Source organism: Meriones unguiculatus, chromosome 3, assembly GCF_030254825.1.
Source record: "Meriones unguiculatus strain TT.TT164.6M chromosome 3, Bangor_MerUng_6.1, whole genome shotgun sequence".
Lineage (NCBI taxonomy): Eukaryota > Metazoa > Chordata > Mammalia > Rodentia > Muridae > Meriones > Meriones unguiculatus.
Genome location: NC_083351.1, coordinates 32,653,526 through 32,667,132, shown reverse-complemented (window position 1 = coordinate 32,667,132; position 13,607 = coordinate 32,653,526). Strand labels below are relative to the sequence as shown.

At 43.1% G+C, this 13,607-nt stretch overlaps 1 protein-coding gene and 1 pseudogene across 1 annotated transcript in view; one reads left to right on the top strand and one right to left on the bottom strand.

Annotated features, from left to right (window-relative positions):
• Tesk2 (testis associated actin remodelling kinase 2) overlaps positions 1 to 13,607 on the top strand; it is a 97,687-nt gene that overhangs the window by 15,884 nt on the left and 68,196 nt on the right. The window lies entirely within an intron of this gene.
• LOC132652839 (NADH dehydrogenase [ubiquinone] 1 beta subcomplex subunit 4-like) lies at positions 2,116 to 2,487 on the bottom strand (annotated as a pseudogene).

Sequence of the window (13,607 nt, the reverse complement as noted above, 5' to 3'; positions counted from 1 at the left end):
TAGATTAGATCCACCTGCCTCTATCTCCCATTGCTTGAATTAAGGATGTGGGCCACCAGCTGTGTGAGGTGGCCAGTATCTCCGTAAGTTCAAGGCTAGCCTGATCTACAGATGAACTCCAGGACAGCCAGGACTGTTTCACAGAGAAATCCTGTCTCAACCCACCCCCTCCCCCCAATAAAAAAAGATGTGTGCCCCTACACTCAGTGACTTCCCCCCACTTATATGAAAGATAATGCATACTTTGTAGAGATACCATGAAGATTAGAGGAAACAAACAGCAATTGGGGCTTCGGAGCGCTGGCTGTTTTTCCAAAGGACCCAGGTTCACTTCCCAGCACCACATGGCCGCTCACAACTGCCTGTTGTACTAGTTCTAGGGATCAAGCACCTTCACATAGACATAATACAACACGCCAGTATGCATAAGATAAAAATAAACATTAAACCAAAAACAATTGGCAGAATGTAAGTGGTGTCTGCAGTTACCCACAGAAGATTTCAGCTAAGAGGGTGATTTGAGGGTCCTAAAAGTTTCCTTGATTCTTTGGGAATGGCTTATCTTATAGAATGTCCATTTTGGAAAGAATAAAAGATATATCGAGTATAGGATATTTAGCCCAATATCTTTTTTCAATTGTTAGCTTTAAAACTTTTTTCCAGTCATAAGTTAAAAAATGATTACATCTAAGAATGTATTCATTTGTTTGGTGTGTGTGTCCCATGCATATAGTTGTTGTCTGTTCAGATGGAGGGTGTGGAGAAGATTCTGGAGCCGCTTCTCTCCTTCTACCATTTGGGTCTTGGGGATGGAACGTGTCATTTGGCTTGGTGGCAGGTGCCTTTACTCACTGAGCTCTTACCAAAGCCAGATCACAACTTTTAATTGCACATTATTTCTTTTAAAAAGTTTTTAAGGCCAAGTGGTGGCACTGGCAGGGTTGGAGGTGCTGAGGCAGGCGGATCTCTGTGAGTTTGAGGCCACCCTGGTCTACAGAGATAGTTCCAGGACAGCCAGGCTGCACAGAGAAACCTATGTTGAAACAAACAAACAAAAGTTTAAATTCCCTGTTTTTTTGGGTGCTTGGCCTGCATGTCCATTTATGTACCATGTCCATTTGAGGCGCTCCAAAGAGAGCCCTGGGACTAGAGTTACATACAGGAGGTTGTGAGCCAGAATGTAGGTGCTGGGAGTTACAACTGCTGAGCCATCTCTCCAGCCCTGCATTTACTCTCATTTTATATAAAACAACTCAATCTCAATGTAAATGAGTTAACTTAAAAAAAAAAAAAAAAAAAACTGTGGGAGACTTTCCCTCCCATTCCCTCTTCCTTCTTTTCCCCTCCCCCCTTTCCTTCACCATCCTCTTCTACCCCTTTAGTCTTCTCTACTGTCTTCTGTCAAAAGTTGCCCAAGTTGTAACACGGGTACAAAAAAAATCGGCCAGGTGAAAGGAAGGCCTTAATTCAGCATGTGGGAGGCTGAGGCAGGAGGATCTCTGAGTGTGAGGCCCACCTGGTTTGTGTAGCAAGTTCTAGGCCATCCAGGGCTATGTAATGAGACTGTCTTTAAAAAACTCAACCAAACAAAAAGTTTTTGTTTCCTTGTAAGCCACATAATTGTGGCATTTTTGAAAGACCACTAAAGGCCATTTCCTGTGTAAGAACAAAAGCAATGAAGCTTTTCCAGTGCAGGGTTTGTTTCTCAGCTGGACGGTGCTGGCATTCCAGGGAGGACAATTCTTTGCTGTGCAGACTGTTCTGCACATTGCGGGACATTTCGTTTCCCTGGTTCCTGCCCACTAAAATACCAGTATTGCCTACCCCACGCCCCCAACATTGTTGTAAAAACCTCTCCTTGACAAGGATATCCAGCTTTCCACAGGCAGATTCTCACATGCCTATTGTATGAGGCAGGTCAAGTATTACCAATTTTCATTTAAAAAAAAAAAAAGAAAAAGAAAAAGTCCATGTTTTGTCTGGACACACGCTCAATGAAGAGTGCTTATCTAGGGCGTGTGCAAAGCTCTAGGTTCCATCGGTCCAGGTCCATAGCAATAAAAATAAAACTCCAGTTCTTTTTTTTTTTTTTCCAGTGACTAGTAGAAGATTTATTTATGCAAGAATAGAGTCATCTTTGCCGAACTTAATAGGAGAGATTGAATGTTCGTCCACTTTTCTGTCCTGGATAAGTCTTTCCTTTCTGTCCCTGTCTGTTTTGAAAACGTAATGCCAGAAGATGAGGGGCCCAAATGTTGCCACTGCTCCTAAAAGTGAATTCTTGGGAGTGGGTCTAAAATTAGGACAAATATTTGCAAAGCAGGATCTTGGATGACGTTTGGCATTTGGAGTCTTTGTACTGAAGCCCATTTAAGCCCGGCCCTTAAGCTCGACCTGTGCCTTTCAGGGCTCGAGAGACAAGTCATACTAGGCAGGGTCACTGGCAAGAGTGGCCAGGGGCGCAGACTTATATTTGGAACCTGACATCTTGGCTCCCAGTGCAGGATCCCAGCGCTTACAAGCTTAAAATTACTTAGCTTAGTGTTGTCAAGGTAGGCCTTTAGTCCCAGCCCTCAGGAGGCAGAAGCAGGCGGATCTCTGAGAGTTTGAGGCCAGCAAAACAAAACAAAAACAAAAACAAAATCGCAATGAAACAAATTACTTAGACTATAAACAAGTAGTCTACCTACATAGTGCTTAAAATCCATATTTCTTTTTTTCCTTTGTTTTCTCCTTCCTTCCTTCCTTCCTTCCTTCCTTCCTTCCTTCCTTCCTCCCTCCCTCCCTCCCTCCCTCTCTCTTTCTTTTTCTCTTTCCTTCGCTCTCTCTTTCTTTTTCTCTTTCCTTCCTTTCCTTCCTTCCTTTCTCTTTCTCTCTTTTTCTCTCTTCTCTCTTCTCCCTTCCTTCCTTCCTTCCTTCCTTCCTTCCTTCCTTCCTTCCTTCCTTCCTTCCTTTCTGTTTTTCTTTTTTCTTTTTTTTTTTTTAACCGTTTTTGGAGAGGTTTCTCTGTGTTGCCCTGGCTGGCTTTGAACTCATAGGAGGGATTAAAATTGTGAACCACCACTGACTGGCCCTTTTTTTCTTAAATAAGGTCTTGTGTAACTCAGGATGCCCTTTAACTTAATATATAAACAAAGGTTCCTTAACTTTGTGATCTCCCACCTCCATTTCCTGGGTTCTGGGATTACAGGTATGTGCCACCTGTGGTGTAAAGGGATAAACCCAGGACTCTGTTCATCCCACATAAACATTCTGGAGCTATATCCCTAGCCCTAAAATGCATGTTTTTCAGTCATATTTTTCTGGCTAATGTAAGAGTTATTTTAATGATCCAACTTCCCCACACCCTGTCCCACAGTTTATGCTTTGAAGGGAACCATAAGTATCAAAAGGCTGGAGAGGTGGTTCAGTGCTTAGGAGCACTGGCTGCTCTTGGAGAGGATCAGGGTTCAGTTCCCAGCACCCGCATGGCAGTTCACAACCATCTGCTTCTAGTTCTAGGAGATACGATCCTTTCTTCTGGCCTCTGCGGGCAGCAGGCAGTCACGTGGTGCACATGCATGCATGCAGGCGAAACACTCACCACATGAAATAACAGACACTTTTAAAAAGGTGATATTCTAGAAATAAGACCAAGACGGGTAATTCAGAGGCAGAAAACATTTCATACATTTTGAATGTATGATTTTATGAATTTTCTGATTTTAAAATTAATCACTTTCAGATTTCAAAACTCAGTGGGTAGAACTGTCAGTTGTCCTCTGACTTCTACATGTTCATCATAGCTTGAGTCTCTGCTTCCCCAAATTAATAAATGCATGCTTTAAAACAAAGCAGTCATCTCTAAAAATAAAAAGTAAACAAACAAAAACAAGGTTATTTTTAAAAACAAGGTCTTACTATGTAGTCTTGGCTGTCGTGGAACTCACTATGTAGACCAGTCTGGCTTCAAACTCAGAGGTCCACCTGCCTTTGTGTCCTGAGTACTAGGATTAAATAGGTACCTGCCACTGTGCCTGGCAGCTTTAAACATTTCAGTTACTATTTTGTGTGCATATATGTTGTGGCTGTGTAGGTACACTTACACAGAAGGGTAGCTCCTCGTATGTGGAGGTCAGAGACCAGCTCTCAGGAGTTGCTTCTCTCCTTCTGCAGGGGTCAGACTCAAGGTTGTCAGCCTTTGTGTGGTGGTAGGTTTGTATGTTTATCCATCCCTAATAACCTCCTGCCTTTTTTTTTTTTTTTTTTTCCCTCTTCTCATGACAGGGTTTCTCTGTGTATCCGTGCTTGTCCTGGACTCCTTTTGTAGATTTTGGCTGGCCTTGAACTCATAGAGCCTCTGCCTCTTCCTCCTTAAGCACCGGCTCTTTCCTGTCTTTTATAGCTAATTAAAATGTGTCAGAGAGCCTTTAATCCCAACACTGGAGGCAGAGGCAGGAGTATCTTTAAATTCAAGGCCAACCTGTCCAGGGGATTTTCTGTAGCCTGTGTTTTTATCCATGGCCTTGTTCCCAGAAACTCTGAAACTTAAATGTATTTACAAAAGCCCAGGCCAGTGTAGCTAGCCATACTTCCTGACGTTCATAACTAATATCCTGTTTATTCTGTTCTCAAGTCTGCCACAGGGCTGGGTACTTCTCAGTTTCATGTGCCTCACTTTGTCCCAGCAATCACTCTCTCTGCTGGAACCCTCCCTTCTATGTCCTGCCTCAGCTACAGGCAAATCAGCTGTTGATTGACAGGTGAAGAATCTGTACAGTACACAAGAGATTATACGTACTTACAAAGGAGTTCCAGGACAGCCAGGGCTACACAGAGAAACCCTGTCCTGGAAACCAAAAATCACCAGCCATGGTGGCGAACACCTTTAATCCCAGCACTCCAGAGGCAAAGGCAGGTGGATACCTGTGAGTTCAAGGTTAGCCTGCTCTACAAAGACAGTTCCAGAACAGCTAGGGCTGTTAGACAGAGAACCCTCTCTAGAAACAATAACAACAACAACAAAACCCAAAATATCAAAACAAAACAAAGCAACAACAAAAGGCAGTGGAGGAACTGACAGAAGGCTTGTTAATGAGAGCACTTACCCGCTCTTAGAGTTCGACTCCTAGCACGCAGGTGTTTCAGCACACAGCGGCCTGTAACTCTAGCTCCAGGGGCATTCATGCCTTCATGCACATACATGTGTGCATACACACATTCACACACGTGTACACACACAAATAATGATAATTAAGTAAAATGTGGTTATTTGGTGGCTGGCCATGGGAACAAAAGGCACAGTTTGGGTGTTTTCCTTTTTCAGAATTTGTAAAATGTATAATGAAGTTCTTACTCCAGTGAAGGGGACAGTACTGTCTACCGTTTGTCTCAGCTGCCTAGTGATTAATATCACTTTAGCCTGTGAGAAGGGCGCTAAATGTGTTTCATATACATTCTTTTATATTTTAAATTTATGACTTGTGTAAGTTAGATTCTCTTAAAAGTTTTTGGACTTTGGTGTAGGATATAAATAATCCTGTAGTGGAACTGTTGCAGATGCTTTGAGAATCTGAAGGATTGCTTTGCACGCTGGGCTTTTTTTTTTTTCTTGTTTGTTGTTCTTGTTTGTTTGTTTTATTTTGGTATTTCGAGACAGGGATTCTTTTTGTAGCTTTGGCTGTTCTGGACTCACTCTGTAGACCAGGCTGGACTCTCAGAGGTCCGCCTACCTCTGCCTCCGAGTGCTGGGACTACAAGCATTCACCACCATGCCTGGCCTAGGGTTGTTTATTGGCCAGATTGTTTTGTGTTTTCTTGGTCCTCACATGTCAAATAACTTATATTAACAATAGACTTAAGAAAAAATGTTTTAATGCCAGCACTTAGGAGACAGAGGCAGAGGCCTCTCAGTGAGTTGGAGGCCAGCCTGGTTCACATAGAGAGACCCCCCCTTGGGAAAAACAAAACAAAACTTTAGACTGTAGGAAAATACAATACAATAAATGCTACTCATATAATCTTTTTTTTTTTTTTTTTTTTTTTTTGGCTTTTTAAGAGGGTTTCTCTGTGCAGCCATAGCTGTCCTAGACTGGCTTTGTAGACCAGGCTGGCCTCCAACTCACAGAGGTCCGCATGCCTCCCTTAGTGCTGGGATCACAGGCGTTTGCCACTGTTCCTGGCTACGTTTTTTTTTTTTTTTTGGGGGGGGGACAGGGGGTGAGTTTTGAGACAGGGTTTCTCTGTGTAAAAACCCTTGCTGTCCTAGAACTCACTTTGTAGACTAGGCTGGCCTTGAACTCAGAGAGATCTGCCTGCCTCTGTCTCCCTAGGTTTTTATTTTTTAATAAAAGGAAATAAAAGATAAACAATAGAATTCTCGTTTAAAAATATTTAACTTATTTATTATGTATACATTATTCTGCCTGCATGCCAGGAGATGCCAGATCTCATTGTTGGTAGTTATGAACCAGTATGTGATTGCTGGGAATTGAACTCAGGAGGACCTTTGGAAGAGCAGCCAATGCTTTTTTAACCTCTGAGTCATCTCTCTAGTCCAAGAATTCTCTTGTATTTTCATTCCGTGTCTTGTTTTTTTCCCCTATCAAAGCAGTTGCTATTATGAATTTAGTTTCTATATTAGTGAATTTTCTCTTTGCTTTGAGCAGGTACCTCACAAAAAAACAATTTAAGGAAGAATTTGTTTTGGCTTGCAGTTTGACGGTAGGGCAAACATGGTGACATGTAGCTCTATAACTATGGGCATTGCCTGTTCTCATCTCCATGGATAAAGAAGCAGAATACTGGTATTCATTGGGTTTTCTATTTTGTGCTTTATTCAGATGCCCGACCATGTGTTGGTGCTACACATATTCTAGATTTGTTTTCTGTCTTAGTTAACCCTCTCTGGGGAAACTCACAGATCCAAAAGTGTGCCTAATTAGTGTTCTAGTGCTCTCATATTCAAGTTGGCAGTCAAAATTAGCTATCACAAGCTCATCCTGTATCAGTTTGAAAGATATCAGTTTAAAGAAGTGGCTCTCAACCTCCTTAACGCTGTGACCCTTAATACAATTCCTCATGCTGTGGTGTCCCCAACCATAAAATTATTTTAGTTGCTACTTCATAACTGTAATTTTGCTGCTTTTATGAATTGTAATGTAAATATCTGTGGTTTCTGATGATCTTAGGCAACCCCTGTGACCCCGGTCAGCTTCTTTGTTCTGTTGTCTTGGGATTTCTTCCTTCAAACAACTTAGTTCATTATTTTCAAATTCAGGAGTTGGTCCAAAGAGATTCTTTGCCGAGTAGACTGTGAATGGCCTCTAGCTCAGTTCCCTGTACAGTCCCCCTCTCTGATTCCTCGCCAGCACGGTTTTCCCTGTCCACATCTCCATGGCATTCTCGGCTTCTGAGTGTTCATCATAATGGCTTCTTGAAGGTTTGTTTACAACATTCTAGCTATAGCTCCAAACTCTTCAACATTCCTCTGGCAAGCCAGTCCAGAATGTTTATGGTCAAGTTTATTATAGCAATGGCCCTACTTTTCTGCATTAGTTTTCTGTATTAGTTCCTTTCCAGGTGGTTTGATTAAGTACCTAACAAAAGCATCTTGAAGGAAGAAGGGTTATTTGAGTTTGAAGTTTGAGGGCACACGATCCACCATGACAGGAAGGCTTGGTGATAGGTGGTTCCATGGTGGCAGGAACATAAGGCTGCTTGTTCATATGTCAGCGAACCAGGAAGCAGATAAAGGTGCTATTTTTCTCTTTTTATTAAGTCCAGGACACTACTCCATGGGCTAGTACTGCCTGCATTCAGCACCAGTATCCCCAACCTCCAGTTATTCCCCTCTGCAAGAGCAAGAGCTCTTACTGACGTACCCAAAAGTGTGCTTCATTGAAGCCCTAGGCACTTTATAACCGTTTCAAGTTTGACAATTAAGATTAAGCATCACAGTGTCTTTATAACTCACATTTCTAGACATTCACTGTAAATAGTGTATTGTTAGGCAATAATTGTGACAAGATGGGATGTTTACTATCTGTTTGATCAATAATCATGTGGTTAGCCAGGCGTGGTGGTGCTCATCTGTAATCCCATCACTCGGGGAGGCAGAGGCAGGCCGATCTCTGTGAGTTCCAGGACAGCCAAGGCTACACAGAGAAACCCTGCCTTGAAAAAACAAAAACAAAAATGAAAAGAAAAGATCCAGCTGTAAGGCATTTTTTAAATTATTGATGGGAGAAGGCCCAGCCCATTGTGGGTGGTTCCAACCCTGGGCTAGTGGTCCTGGGTTTTATAAGAAAGCAGGCCGAGCAAGGCTTGGGGAGCAAGCCAGTAAGCAGCACCCCTCCATGGTCTCCGTATCAGCTTCTGCCTCCAGGTTCCTGTCCTGACTTCCTTTGGTGAGTAACAACGATGTGGAAGTGTAAGCAGAGTAAACCATTTCCTCCCCAATTTGCTTTTTGGTCGTGGTGTTTACTTGCATCAATAGAAACTCTTAACTAAAACATTGTGTTACTGAAACCAAAACAAACCCCAAAACTTTTTCCTCCCTCTTAAAAATGTCTGTTAAATGTAGGAGTGAATGGATGTTGTCTCAGCACTCCAGAGGCTGAGGCAGGAGAATCTGGTTTGAGGCCAGCCTGGGTTGGTTTCCTTCCTTCCTTCCTTCCTTCCTTCCTTCCTTCCTTCCTTCCTTCCTTCCTTCCTCTTTCTTTCTTTCTCTCTCTCTCTCTCTCTCTCTTCTCTCTCTTCCTTCTTTCCTTTCCTTTCTTTCATTCTTTTCTTCTTTCCTGCTGTCCTGGACTACTTTTGTAGAGCAAGCTGGCCTCAAACTCAGAGAACTGCCTGCTCTGCCTCCCACAGTGCTAGGATTACAGGCCTGACCCACTGTGCCTAGCTTCTCAGCCTGGGTTTCTTTCCTTTTTTTCAAAAAGATATTTCTTTATTTAATGTGTATGAGTGCTCTATCTGCATGTACACCTGCATGCCAGAAGAGGGCATCAGATCCAAGTATAGATAGTTGTGAGTCACCATGTGGTTGCTAGGAATTGAACTCAGGACCTCTGGAAGAGGACAGTGCTTTTAATTTCTGAGCTATCTCTCCAGCCTCCTCAGCCTTCCCTCCAAAAAAGGAAGGTAGGTCCTGTGAGCAAAGATATGTTACATTTTGAGATAAAAATTGTCAGTTTATTGTGCTGTCACTTGTAACAAGTCTCCTACCAAGTCACCCCAGTTGGAATTTGAAATTTCTTACCTCTTCCTACATAGCTGAGAATCTAAAATCAGACGTGTTGAGCTGTAACAAGTAATTTTGAGCCAGGTGTGGCAGCATACAGTAATGCCAGGATCTCTGAGGTGAGGCAGGAGAATAGGGATTTCAAGGTCATATTGGCCCCACAGCAGGGTTGAGGTATCAACAAACCAAAACAAGAAAATAATTTTATTTTCTGTGCTTTAGTGTAGGCATCTAGCATCTGTCACCCCTGGGAACTCTGCGGATTAAATAGGTTAATGATGACTTAGTGAGTGGGGACCTGCTACCCAGCCTGATGATCTGAGTTTGGCCCTCAAGCTACCTGGTGGAAGGAGAGAGCTACTACCTGTGCGGTGGCATGTGCCCGTGCATCGATGAGCAAAAATGAAAAGGACTGTTGGCTCTGCTGCAGCTGGTGCCTCAGAGCCTAGTGACTGCTATCCAGACGCACATCACCGTGTGGTGAACTTGCCGTTCCAAAACAAAAGGTTGTTGCCAACCCTTGCAGTATTCTAAGTGAACTTTACGTGGCAAAAACTGCTCAAATTAGTCAGTTAACTTAGCAGGCAAGCTGTGTCTTAACCATTCCGTTTCCCTTTAATATGGTTTGTTTTTCCAGCTTTCCACTACACTTAGCCACAGCTTTCCATAGAATTTATTTTTCTTTCTGTCTCCAGCTTTCCATAGAATTTATTTTTCTTTCTGTCTCCGTCTAATTTATGATCAGCCACTTTATGTCTCCATCCTCTTTTCTACTGTGGTGACTAGTTTAAGTCCTTGCAGGTGGCATAGTGGAAAAACACTGAACACTTAATGAAATAGGGACTCTTCAGTTTTGGGGCCAGCCGCAGCCTGGCTGCAGTTCTGGTTCCACTACCCGTGTGCATTCAGACAGGTTTCCCAGCTTTCCTAGCCTACTTTTCCTTTTCTGTAAAATAGAGGAAACATCTACTTTGGAGTCACGTCTCTACGCTTAGGTGAGAAAATAATCGTAAAATTCTTGGTGCTTAAAAAGAGCTATTTCAATTTCCTCTCTGATGGCTCAGGAAAGTGCACTTATTCTCACAGAGGACCCGGCAGCTTCCATTCCCAGCACCCACATGGTAGCTCACAGTCATCCCTAACTCCATCCAGTTCCAAGGGATCAAAAGGTCAGGCATGCAAGCAGTGCACAGACATACATCGAAGCAAAATATTCGTACATGTAATTTTTCCCATTGCGGGTTGTCAGCTTCTGGAAGAAATAGGAATCACTGTGGAACTTAAGTTAAGTTTCCAGGTCTCACGCAGAGACCCTGCTGGTTAGGTCAGGTAGAAGATGCGGAACTATGGGGTTGGAACACCTCCTTTGTCAGTTCAGGTTGTTTTGTTTTCGAGGAAGGCTCTCTCTCTGGAGCTTAGGCTGGTCCTTGCTGCAAGGCTTTCTTCTTGCCTCAACCCCCCAAGTGCTGGGTTTACATATGTATTCCACCATACCTGGCTTGGCAGGTAATTTTTTGTTTGTTTTTGAGACAGATATAGGCCTGGGTGGTCTAGAATTCACACGTAGAGCAGGCTAACCTTGAAATGGTGGCTGCTATCTACCTGTCTCTAACACTGAAAAGGTAACAGGCTTGTGCTCTCTTGCTTGGCTCCCCAGCTGATTTTGATTCAAATGACAGACATAACGTTGGAAAATACACTCCATTCGTTCATTGGTTTCGTGTCAGAGTTTGTTAATAAGTAGTTTATCCTGGGCTGGTGAGATGACTCAGTGGTAAAGGTACTTGTGTTCTAGCCTAGCAACGTGAGTTTGATTTCTGGGACTTCCAGATTCCTGGGACTTCCAGATTCCTGGGACTGAGAGCAATGACTCCCACAAATTGCCTTCTGACCTCCACATGCACTTTGTGGCACCTGAGTGTCTGCTCCCACTCCCAGTAAATAAAAAGGTAAGGCAAAAGCTACACAAAACCAAGAAATAAACACTAAAGAACACAAATAAGAAAACAAAACCCACTTCTTACATTTTTGCTTTCTTGTCTATATGTTTCTTCAGATTTAAAATCGATAACTGCTTGGTTAGCCCGCCTGGCTATAAAGTTTAATATTTTGTTCTTGCAACCTTAAATTCTTGCTGTGATGATCTTTCTTGAGACAGGGTGTCCTGGAAAGCATACTGTAGACCAGGCTGACCTCCAACTCCGAGATCCTCCTGCCTCCTGTCTCTGTGCTGGGATTAAAGGCATGGGTGGTATGGGTGAACTTGATGCCACTTGATGCCACTTCTTAGAAGATGTTCAATAAAGGCACTTAGATATTTTTATTCTTTGGGAATTTGGGTTATTCTTTCTCTGGAGACTCTGGTAGAACTAGCTTGAGCAAAAATGATTTTATGTTGAAGAAAAAAAAAGGGCATTTTATAGAACCTCCAGAATATAGTTAGATATCAGGAATTAGAGAGTATAGTACAGTGGAGATACCAAGTCGGTCTCTCTCTGCTCCCTCCCTGCCAGTCAGCGGTGTGTGGAGGGCAGATCTGGGAGCCCTGCTAGGATTCTCCACGGTGGACATGGATGATTAGTGAGTGGGTGAGGTTTCATCACACTCATGAAACCGTCTCTCAAGTGTTGTATGTTACAAGTGAAAGCAAAGATTACGACTCCACAAATTAAAAAAAAGTGTTATTTTATGTAGAACTCTGTAATCAGTTCTCAAGGCCGGGTGGGGGCATGAGTGTAGGGACTGGCTAGAAAAAGTAATCCTGTGCCTGCGTGTACTACGTGGTCTGTAGGCTTTTATATATATGGAGGGCACGCTGGCACACCACTGTAATCCCAGACCTCTGGGAGGAAGAAGCAGGCAGATTTCTGTGAATTCGAGGCCAGCCTGCTCTACAAAGTGAGTCCAGGGTAGCCAAGTCTACAAGAGAAATGTTGTCTTGAAAAACCAAAAAAAAAAAAAAAAAAAAGAAAGAAGGAAAGAGTGCTAATTTGCCTGCATGTATGTGATCATGCACATGCGGTGCCCTTGGAGGCCAGGAGAAGACATCAGATCTGGAATTGGAGCTAGATCTGGAATTGGTTGCAGATTATGTGGGAGCTGGGAACTGAACATGAATCTTCTGCAAGAACAACAAGTGCTTTTAACCATGGCACCATTTCTGCAGCCACTCTGGTATCTTGAATAGTAATTTTTACTGGACATTGTTTAATCATCAGTGGATTTTTAGGCCATTGGTACTGAGGTTTGAACCCAGGGTTCCACATCATTTAGGTAAGCCCTCTACCACTGAGCTACATTCCAGCCTGATCATTTATAGGTGTGTGTGTGTTTGAGACGGGATTTTACTGTGTAGCCCAGGCTAGCCTTGACATTAACGAAATCCTCATGGCCAGCATTAATTATTGCTTTATATGTTCAATTTAATAATTTTTCAAATTACTAGCATTGTGTGAGGCCATCAAGGACACTGGCAGGATCACAGGCTTTTGAACCAGTCTTGCCTTTTAATTTTCCCTGTTACTTAGTGACAGTATGGTTACCTGATCTCTGGGAAATGAACATAATAATCCTTATTATGAAGGCTAAGTGTAATCTCTGTTACTGAGCTGGAGCCCCAGATCAGGCTTTTACGGTTTGTTTTCTGCAAAGGGAATGGATGGTTAGTTGATAATGGATCCTATCATTGTTATTCTGTTATTTAGAATATACTCCATAAAGCTGGAGAGATAGTCCAGTGGTTAAGAGCAGGTTTTGCTCTTGCGCGTGGTCTGGGTTTGGTTCCCAGTGCTCAAATGGTGGCTCATGATTATTAAGTTTCTATTGTGATAAAACACTGATCAAACGCAGTTTGGGCAGAAAAGGTTTCTTCAGCATACAGTTCTAGAGCTGAGGGAAGTCAGGACAGGATCTCAAGCAGGGCAGGAACCCAGAGGCAGGTGTGATACAGAGGTCATGGAGGGGTGCTGCTTCCTGTACTCTCCATGACTTTCCATCTGCTTTATTATTTTGTGGGGAGGGCACTTTTCTAGACATGGTGTCTCTGTGTAGCCTTGTCTGTCCTGGAATTCACTCTGTAAACCAGGCTGGCCTCAGACTCAGAGATCCCCCTGCTGGGATTAAAGGTGTGTGCCATTGCTACCACCACCTGGCAGTCTGTTGATAACACCCAAGACCACCTGTCCAGGGATGGCATCACCCACTGTGGTCTGGGCCCCTCCCACATTAGTCAGTAATTAAGAAAATACCCTCTAGACTTGCCTGTAGGCACAGCTTATGGAGGCATTTTCTCAGTTGAGAATCCCTCTTCCCAAGTGACCCTAGCATGTATCAAGTTGACATAAAACTAGCCAGGACAACAACCATCTGTAACTCTAGTTCCAGG